The sequence below is a fragment of the Lampris incognitus genome, chromosome 16, assembly GCF_029633865.1.
Source record: "Lampris incognitus isolate fLamInc1 chromosome 16, fLamInc1.hap2, whole genome shotgun sequence".
NCBI classification, from domain to species: domain Eukaryota; kingdom Metazoa; phylum Chordata; class Actinopteri; order Lampriformes; family Lampridae; genus Lampris; species Lampris incognitus.
In genome coordinates, this window is record NC_079226.1 from 44829618 (window position 1) to 44840846 (window position 11229).

Here is an 11229-nt window from a genome sequence, read left to right on the forward strand (position 1 = left end):
ATTATTTTGGTGACAAGACATCCTGTAACTCCATGTTAATCCCAAATTATTTTGGTGATGAGACATCCTGTAACTCCACGTTAATCCCAAATTATTTTGGTGACAAGACATCCTGTAACTCCATGTTAATCTCAAGCTATTTTCTGACAAGACATCCTGTAACTCCATGTTAATCCCAAATTATTTTGATGATGAGACATCCTATAACTCCATGTTAATCCCAAATTATTTTGATGATGAGACATCCTGTAACTCCATGTTAATCCCAAATTATTTTGGTGATGCGACATCCTGTAACTCCATGTTAATCCCAAATTATTTTGGTGATGAGACATCCTGTAACTCCATGTTAATCCCAAATTATTTTGATGATGAGACATCTTGTAACTCCACGTTAATCCCAAATTATTTTGGTGACAAGACATCCTGTAACTCCATGTTAATCTCAAGCTATTTTCTGACAAGACATCCTGTAACTCCATGTTAATCCCAAATTATTTTGATGATGAGACATCCTGTAACTCCATGTTAATCCCAAATTATTTTGGTGACAAGACATCCTGTAACTCCATGTTAATCCCAAATTATTTTGGTGATGAGACATCCTGTAACTCCATGTTAATCCCAAATTATTTTGGTGACAAGACATCCTGTAACTCCATGTTAATCTCAAGATATTTTCTGACAAGACATCCTGTAACTCCATGTTAATCCAAAGGCTTTGATATTGCCTACAGTGAAAGGAAAGGAGATGATGACCAATGTAGGCTTCCAAGTAATTTGGATTGGTGGTCTGATGATGACTCTTCTGGCTCTTAGTATGGACAACCAGTAACTTCATGTGGTTATGGACACCAGTATCTCACTGACATCCCACAGTTTACCAGCCGCTTCTTGGTCTGTTGTCTTTTCCAGAAGCACCTGCAGCTGACAGTCTGTAAGGCACTTCCTTTGAATGCCTTCGACATCTGGACTGCATGCCAGATAGATTGAAGACCGAGCCCCTTTCTCTGGGCTTTTAAATAGGCTCCGGGAGACCAGGTTGTGCACTGGCCTGGCCAAAGTAGGTATGCGATCATGTCTTCCCAGATTAGTCCTCACTATGCCAGCAGTCGTAGCGTTCACCGTCATGCCCATGTGTTCAAGTTTATGGGCCAGCTCCCAGGAAAACAGGTTCACAAGCTCGCTCCATGATAGACAAAGGTCTTGTCCTAGTTCTGCTCACTGCTCAGTTCATCAGCTTTTATGAGACCATAGTTATAAAGTTGGACTGTGGGAGGAAACTGGAGCACCAGAGGCAACCCATGCAGACACGGGAAAACATGCAAACTCCACACAGAGGATGACCCGGGACGACCCCCAAGATTGGACTATCCCAGGGCTCGAAGCACCCCGGGGCTCGAACACAAAATAAATATAGGCATGAAATGTGAATATGTTCAAAAATATAAAACCCACCATATAATACTCTTTAACAGTAGAACTGTTTGAATTGTAGCAGAAAACTAAAATAAATACAGGCCTTACATAAATAAACATCCATCCATCCATTATCCTGCTCTCAGGGTCACGGGGATGCCGGAGCCTATCCCAGGAGTCATTGGGCGGCAGGCGGGGAGACACCCTGGACAGGTCAACACACACACACCCAGGAACAATTTCGTAGGGCTGATTCACCTGACCTACAGGTGTTTGGACGGCGGGAGAAAACCGGAGAACCTGGAGGAAACCCACGCAGACAACATGCAAACTCCACACAGAGGACGACCTGAGATGACCCTCAAATTTGGACTACCCCGGGGTTCGAACCCAGGACCTTCTTGCTATGAGGTGACCGCACTAACCACTGCGCCACCGTGCCAGCTAACATAAATATTTTTATATAAAACACCACATGTAAACATGGAACACATGTCCAAAGACATGATGGTCAGGTGAATCGGCCTTACTAAATTGTCACTAGGTGTAAATGTGTTGGCCCTGTGATGGACTGGCGGCCTGTCCAGGGTGTCTCCCCGCCTGCTGTCCAAAGACTCCAGACTCCAGCATCCCTGCGACCCTGACAGCAGGATAAGCGGTTTGGATCATAGATGAATGGATGGATTTATAAAGTTTGGACGAAACAACAGCAATGTGGCTTGGAGCTGGACATTTCAGCAGGTCCAACAAGAGGCGGGTTAGGAGGGAATGTCTGAAGTGGTTCACCCAAAGCTGCATTGCAAAGCCATCTTGTGTTTTGGCTTGAGGGCATTGATAGCTCCTGCACAGTTGATCAGTACATCTGTCCTGGGCTCCTGCTGTTTGAACAAAACTCAAAAATAACTGCTCCTCTCATTTCAGGGAGTGGTTTAGCCCCATGTAGCTGTGCTCACTGTTAAACTGCGCTGCTCTCTCTGCCAGTGTGCACCATGTCCAGTTCTTCATGCCATGCTGCAGACGAACACCAGCATGCAACGCTCAGTTCTAACCTCAGATTTACAAAATACTACAACACGGTAGGGAGGAATTGTCAATAGCCTTCGAGTCCCGTAGATGACACGACATTCAAATCGACATTACCCAGAATTCATCTTTTCGGCTCACCTCAAAATAGCTGGTAGTAGCTGAATGCAGCCAAAAGTAATGTCAAAAAGTCAAAATGTCAGTGGTTCTGGTGAGAGGCTTAACCCATGCAGAGGAACGGCACCCACAGAAGTTACCCTGTCCCCAGTCTGCAGTAGTGAATGACAACAACATTAACAATCTAAGACTGTAGTTGCTACTGATGAATCACTAGCATTAATCTGGCTAATTCAACAGACCACCAAACTCACTTTGACAAGCAATTTGGTCAAGTGTGTGTAAAAAGATGTCTAGAACATGCACACCTGTTCATAAACTATACACCAAGGAGACAGATACACACAACCTGCACGGTAGGCACACCTTACCATACCAATAACTCTGCCAAATAACAATCTGTCCATAACACACACACACACACACACACACACACACACACACACACACACACACACACACACACACACACACATATATATATACACTATATGTAGCAGCCGATGAGTGCGTGGCGCATGACACAGGCCTGTACTGCAATGTATTAAAACTTTTTTTCCTGCATCTGTGTTGATATCCTGCTCCACATTAGTTGAGCACTTATAACACCATTAACGGTTTCGGGAAAAAAAACGCTATATATATATATATATATATATATATATATATATATATATATATATATATATATATATATATGAGAGAGAGGGCAAGCGGGCGAGAGAGAGTGAGAGAGAGAGAGGTAATATGAAATGTACAAATATACATTTTAGCTTCATAAGACAAAACCATTACTTGAGCTCATTCTGGTTTCCATTTAGAAGGTCATGAGAACTTTGCACTGATATGATCATAATGCAGAAACACAGCCCGTATACCTAAACATATGCAGCAAATCACGCTTTGCTTTGCACAACTACAGAGTACCCTCAAGTGGCTCTCACTCATACCAAAATACAACCGCTACTGAAACCATTACCATCACCGCTCTCCTCCAGGCTCTGACTCCCTAAATAAATAAGTAAACACCTTCAGAGGCTTCCAGTGGCCTCCAGCCAAACGAAACATATCCCTTCCATGTCTGACTTCCCAGAGGCCCCGGGGTTGGGCCTATTGTGGTTGGTTTCACAGTCAGGCTCAACCCACAGCAATAATGTGGTAATAACATCTGGAAAACATTGGTGTTAAAGCCCAACTTGTAACAGACAAATAAGTCCAGCACACTGCACAGCCTCAGATTCCACACGTGAACAAACAGCCCTGCGTCGTTCCCCACGCAGCACAGCAGCAGCAGCAGTAGTATTGGCTGCTATCTATTTGTACACATTTGGGTAAACAATAAAATACATTTATTTGAATATGCTGATGACAAAGCTAAATAGATCAACATCTGCCCCAACATTTAAAGCGAATGAAACAGAGGAGGGATGGAGGATGCAGTAGATAGTGCTCTAAACTGTGACAACTCAGTTTAGTTTGTCTCTCAGCATAGTGATGCCCTCTCTTTCTTACTTCTTCTTTCTTTGTAACACACTTACTGGGCTTCTACTGGACAAGAGTAAAGTCATATTATCCAAGATGTTAAAGAATCATGGTTTCATTCTGGAGGGTCCCAGTACCTACAGATGCTCCCACTGAAGTACTGTATATGCACTTTTCTTCAGTGTTATCAGGATTTCCATCCCTTATATAACAGCTAGTCACTAAGTGAACATGCAAGTAAACCGTTTTAGTACCTTTTTGAGCCGAGGTTCGAACATGTTTCACAGAGGCAGAAAAACAATGGCGGCCAAAATAATAAATTCAAGTAAAATCAAAATACACAAACAATCATCAGGCGGTGGAGACAAGAAAGAGAAAGCGTATGTATCCTGGAAAACATGGCAGCAGCAGGTTTGGATAACATGGAAGACTGAAGTGTAAGACTGAAAGAACAATCACCTTTCAACTTCAGCCTTCCCCTGGGACTCACCAGCAGCTCCTGGTCTGAGGACCTGAGGGAGCACACTGTAAGGTTGCAACAAGCCACAGGTGAAGTCAGGAACATGAGTGAACACCACGTTAAAAGTGATGGGGAGAAATGTTAAGATCGTTCTGTGTTGGACTGGCCGACAGGGAAGACAAGACAGAACGAGGGACATGTGAGAGCGCATCGCTTAGAAGACGAGCTGCAGCTGAGACAGGCTAAGACCAGTTAACACCAAGTGTCATGACACAAAAACATCAATATTTTCTGTGCTTTGAAAAGACAAGGCAATTTGATTTCTGAAAGATGTCCCAGTTGGAAAACGTGTGACTGAACATGTTTTGCTTGTTTGTTTGTTTGTTGTGCTACTAAAAGTTTAGAGTATGGTCAAAGATGACACAGGAATAAACGGGTAGAAACAGAACATCTGCCAGTGTAAGGTGAGGACACTCACAATGCCACAGACACGATCCGGTAAGTAAATGGATGATTTTACTGAGTGACGTCAAGGTAACAAGAGAGAGATGTACACAACCCAAGTAACCCGGGTGTCCGGGTAGCGTAGCGGTCTATTCCGTTGCCTACCAACACAGGATTGCCGGGTCGAATCCCCGTGTTACCTCCGGCTTGGTCGGGCGTCCTTACAGACACAATTGGCTGTGTCTGCGGGTGGTCCTGGTCGCTGCCCTAGCGCCTCCTCTGGTCGGTTGGGGCGCTCCCCGGATCAGCAGAGAGAAGGTGCAGCAGCGACCGGGATGGCTCGGGGTAATTGGCCAGATACAACTGGGGAGAAATTGAAAAAACAACAACAACCCAAGTAACCAGGAAGTACACAATACATTCCTGGCACCAACCTCTTTTCCAGTACAACCAAACCCACCCATAACAACTCAAAAACGGTGTATAAAAACACCACTAAGGGCACAAACCGTACAAAGGGCACAGAGTATAAGGCACTATAGGATAGAACAGTAAGAGAACGTGAAACACGCTGCAAAGGCAGAACACACAGACCCTGAAGGAATCATGGGAATGTCCAACAGTGGCGTGGAAGAATAAACAAGAAAGCTACAAAGCAACAAAGTCCTTCAACCACATGGGAGGCCTGCGGGAGCGGCTGGAACGCCACAGAGCCCCACCTGTATGCGGAATAGACCCATGGGTTTCTTCAGCATGCTGATCACTAACTGGACCAGCGGAGGGTTCGTCTGGAGGAAGAGAATTGAGAACCCCAGCGGACAGAAAGGGCGCTGGAGCAGGCTCGGCTATGGCAGGGGGAATGTCAGGGCCCTGGGGAGGGGAGGCATCAGGATCCGTGTCAGACATGTCCTCGTCTGCATCATCACAGAAGACCACATCAGGAGTGTCACTCACCACCTGGTAGCAATCACGCAATCTAACCCTGTACGAAGTGCGACAGAAGTGGGTACCTGTGAACGTCTGCATGTTGCACCATGACCCTTCAACGCTGATGACACGGTATCTGTCTCGGGCTCTAGACGTATTTTGATTGCTATAGAGATATACAAGGTCGCCAGGACGGACTATGGAAGGCGATACAACATGACCAGTGGGAGCTTTGGCTTCCATGCTATATGGATGATTGATCAACCGTTGTGCACTCTGTTGTACAACGATGTCGTTGATAGGCAACTGATTGTGGGAGAACTGGTCCCTCTGTAATAGCATCTCACGGGCAGACAAACCGCGGGATCTGATGCGGCTGTTCAAGTGGGCAGTGGTAACTGACAGAAGCAGGGGGGTGACAGCTCTGCAATTGGGCTCAAGATGCAGTATTTCGCCCTGGAGCTCCTGAATGGCCTTCTCAGCGACAGGATATTTGTTGATGTTCTTAGCGTTGCCTACCTCAACAGTCAGCCTATGCCTGGCAAGTGCCGTGTCGCCACCCAACACCACAAAGCCAGGAGCCGGGTCAGTTCTTATCACAGCAAATCAGTGATGTGCAGTCAGGGGAGGCAGGGTAGGCAGTGCCTCACACAGGCTAATAATAAAAAAAGAAAAGAAAAAGAAATATCGTGATAGTTACAAAAAATATGTATTTATTTTTTTGTTTATTTATTTTTTAACTTGCAATGCAATGAGGATTGCACTGACCTATATATAGGAGAAACCAAACAACCACTACACAAACGGATGGCCCAACACAGAAGGCCCAACTCCTCAGGACAAGACTCAGCAGTCTATCTACACCTAAAGGAGAAGACACACTCCTTCGAGGACAGCACTGTACACATTTTGGACAGGGAAGATAGATGGTTTGATAGAGGGGTGAAGGAAGCCATCTATGTGAAACTGGAAAAACCATCCCTCAATAGAGGAGGTCTGTGACACCACCTATCTCCCACTTACAATGCCGTCCTTTCATCTCTACACAGGAGACTCAAGAAGCCTAGCCTCCAAGAACAACAGTCGCTCACTAACGGCTCCAACCACTCTCATGACCACTGAACAATGAAGTCGAAACTAACACCCCCAACCACCGTCGCTGCTTAAAATCGGATCACAAAGAGCCATGGACATCTATAGCTCTGACAACGACTCCAAAGAGGATAAATATCTGAGTCTCATCAGCAGCCAGTCAGACTAGCTTGGTCTAGTCAGAAAGGCACGAACTGAGGAAGCCTCTTGGACGAGAGGCGAAACGTCTTCACGGATATATACCAAGTCCAGTTGCACTTGATTCAATTCCTGTGGATAACCATGACCTGGATGAATGAGAACATTCACAGACATAGGGTGAACTGAGAAGATAGAGACGCATGTATGATACAGAATGTATACAAGGGTCTGGAGCACCTCACTGTCTCAGTATAGCCATGGCCGGGCTCCACCTTTTAATAGATATATCTTTCTGAAGTCTCAGAGTATGTTATTTGTTCCATCTGATATATTTCCCATAGTTTCTCAATCCATAAATTGTATGTTAGGGGGTCAGATTTTAACCACTTAACTGTGATGCATTTAATTGCTGCTGTTATTTGTAAAAGCTCTTCCATCAATCCCTTCCAGCATTAAGCCCAGTAATGCTTCGTGACGTGCTTTCAAAAGACTCCACGGTCTCTATTTCCATTAGGCACCACTGCTTCTGTGCTCTGCGCCAGTTAGCCATGTTAGCAACAGCTTCCCGGTTCGTGTTTTAGATTTACCATAGATAAATGTTAGCGACATGCACACAACTGTCGACAAACTTTCACCTGCACCTACGCGCAAACGGGTGCAAAGTTTCAAGTTGTACATATCAAGTTACGTCCACAATTCCATCCGTCCAGACCATCCTTATAACTGTGGACGAAACTTGATATGTGTCATGTGCATATACGACAGGCAAGGGAGTTGCGATTAATCCCGCGCTTTATTCAGCCATCTGCTTCCAGTCCAGAGAAGAACAATCCCCCCAGAATGCCCCAGTACAGAACCGCGCTAGAACATATGGTTGCGTGCCCCTCCTCTTACGTACACAGCATGCTGGGCACAGTACTTCTCATCACATCTCCCTCCTTTTAAAGAACATGTATGTTCCAATGGAAACAATAACATTGCTAGATTATAAAACATAGCAACAGCAATACCATATTAGCAATTTACTAATTAACAGCATAGCCAGCTAACAATGAAGACATGCACTTCAAAATTCAAAACTGAACCTGAAGGGTGGGGTAGACTGCCCAGCCCTTCGACTGAGCGTGGGGATTATTCTGCCCCATTGCTCACTCAGTATCTAAACATCATACCGCTTTGGGGGTTTTACAACTCTGCCACTGGAGGTGATGGTGAACGCCGAGGGCCTTGCTGGCACGTCTGGCTCCGTGGGAGGGCCCGATGAGGTGGCGACCGGTGGGCTGAGTTGTTCCTGCTGCAAGTCATTGCTGTCTCTGGCTGGTTGGGTTGCAACAGTTGCAGGGGCAGGCACGGACTGCAGGTGCCTGCAGTTCCGTCTGAAGACAGCCCCGTCTTCCGTACGCACTGTGTAGGAGCGTGGTCCCCCTGAGGGATTCACCACGACTGCGGGCATGTTCCACCCCTTCTGCCCGTCTAGTTCGACTCGTACCCTCTCACCTGAGTGCAGTTCGGTTAGGGCACGTGCAGAGTGTCTCCTGTCGAAGAAAACTTATAAGCCTCTTTTGCCCTTCTGTCATTCTTCTCCACCTCCTTGTGGTCGAAGAGCTGTGGCTGGAGTTTCCTCTCCAGCACAGGCATGTTGGTCCGGATCTGGCGGCCGGTCATGAGCTGCGCGGGGCTCGCACCTGTGGCAGCAATTGGTGTGGCGCGGTAGCACATCAGCGCTAGGTGAGGGTCAGGCTGCTGCAAAATTCTTTTGGCCGTCCCGACGGCCCTTTCGGCAGCTCCATTTGCCTGGGGGAAGTGGGGGCTGCTGGTTGAGTGGCGGAAATCATAGTTCCTACAAAACTGCCTAAATTCGGCTGACGTAAACTGTGTGGCATTGTCACTAATGAGTTCCCCAGGGACGCCCCATCGTGCGAACATACCTTTCAGCTGCTCAATCACCTGTAGACCGGAGGTGGTCCGTAGCTGGGCGATCTCAATGTCCCTGGAATAATAATCAACCACCACCAGGTAGTTTTTTCCATCCTGCTCGCAAAGGTCTGCCCCAATCTTGTGCCACGGGCCGGGTGGCAGTGGTGTTGTACGTAGGGGCTCTTTGTACTGTGAGGGCTTATTGATTTGGCAGAATGTGCACTGTGTAACTTTCCGGTAAATGTCTGATCCGATGCTGGGCCACCAGACAGACATCTTGGCTCTTTCACGACACTTTGTAAGGCCTTGGTGCCCTTCGTGAATCCTGTGTAGGATGTCTTCCTGATACGCGGGGGGAATTACAATCCTGTCTTGGTCCAGGAGCAGCCCGTCTGCCTCGGACAGCGATGCCCTCGCAGCGTGGTAGCCATGCAGATAAAAGGGCACGTGCCTCGGCCATCTCTCTCTGGTGTACCTGATCACCCTCTGCATTGTGTCGTCCTGACGCAGTGGCCTGCTTTAACATGTCCAGCTTCGTGCTCAACACCGGTTTGGTTTCGATCACAGCTTCGACATGCGCATGCATATCCCCGTCTGTGTCTACCCGCGGCCGTCCTGGAGTGGGTTCCTGGAAAGGGCGTCGGCCACCACCAGCTGTGAACCCGGAACATACACTGCTCTGGGGTTAAAACGCATTAGACGAATTAGAAGCCGCTGGCATCTCGGCGGCACTTTGTCCAGATCATATGCATTAATGAGGGGGGCCAGGGGCTTGTGGTCTGTCTGTAAGCTAAACTCAGCTAAGCCTAACAGATAACGGGAAAATCGCTCACAGGCCCACACCACTGCAAGGCATTCCCTCTCTAACTGAGAGTATCTCTTCTCTGCATCTGTGGGAGTTCTGGAGCAGAAGGCAACAGGCTGAACTTTGTCCCCCCTAACCTGCAACAGTGCTGCCCCCAGCCCGTAACTACTAGCGTCCGCGCTCACAATGGTGGGCCTTGCTACATCATAGTATGCCAGGTCAGGAGTGGAAGACAACATTGCTTTTACCTTGGTGAAGGCTTGCTGTTGGAGCTCCCCCCACTGCCACTCTGCGTCTTTCTTCAGCAGCTCACTCACCGGGTGTAGCACAGATGACAGTTCGGGTAGAAACCTCCCCAGATAATTTACCATACCCAGCCACTGTCTCACCTGAGGGACATTCTCGGGGCTCTGCATGTCTGAGATGGCCTTCACCTTGCCTGGATCTGGTTTGATGCCGTCTTTGCTGATGATGTGCCCGAAATATTGCAACTCGCTCCTGCTGAAGCGGCATTTCTCCCGGTTGAGCTTCAGCCCCGATGTTTTGATTGTCTGCAGTACCGCCTCCAAGTTTCTATCGTGCTCGTCCTGGTCCTTGCCGTACACGAGTATGTCATCCATGACGACGACCGTGCCCTTGTGGTCTCTCAGCAGAATGCACATTTCCCTCTGGAAGATCTCCGGTGCCGATGTGATGCCGAACGGGAGCCGCTGGAAACAGAACCGGCCTCTGGGAGTAATGAAAGTGGTTAGTTTTACACATCTGGGATCCAGCGGAATTTGCCAGAAGCCAGACGATGTGTCTAGCATTGTAAAAAACCCTGCCCCTGCTAACTTGGGCATAATGTCCTCCAGCGTGGGAAGCATAACCCGCTCGCGCTTAACAGCCTGGTTTAACCGCTTTATGTCCACACAGATCCGTATCTTGCCGTTCTTTCTGACTACGGGCACCATGGGTGCGCACCACTCTGTGGGCTCGGTCACTTCTGTGATGATCCCCAAGGACTTTGGCATGAGAGGGAAAGGGACCCTGCGTGGCGTGCTGAGGGCATAAGGCTGTATCTTGGGCTTAAGCTCAATCATGACAGGTTCACAATTAAGCAATCCAATGTCCCCGAAAACATCTTCGCTAACCTGATCTGTTCTAAAAACTAGGCCCATTTCACATGCAGCTCTGCGACTCAATAGATTGTTGGCATTTGGCCCTTTTAGCACAAAAATCCCAATTATGTGCATCTTCCCCCGTCTCTCCGTGCACGCCACAAATTTCCCCGCACACTGCAGTGCTCCTCCCCCTGGGCTTCTCAGGTCGACTGATGTTTTAACCAGCTGTGGCCGGTCAGGCAGTGACCTATATGCAGTCTGTGACATGGTAGTGCTGTCCGCCCCTGTATCGATTTTAA

At 47.6% G+C, this 11229-nt stretch overlaps 1 pseudogene; it reads right to left on the bottom strand.

Moving 5' to 3' along the window:
- Positions 1-837: 837 nt before the first annotated feature.
- LOC130126111 (retinol dehydrogenase 14-like) lies at positions 838-5971 on the bottom strand (annotated as a pseudogene).
- Between the last annotated feature and the right edge of the window lie 5258 nt (positions 5972-11229).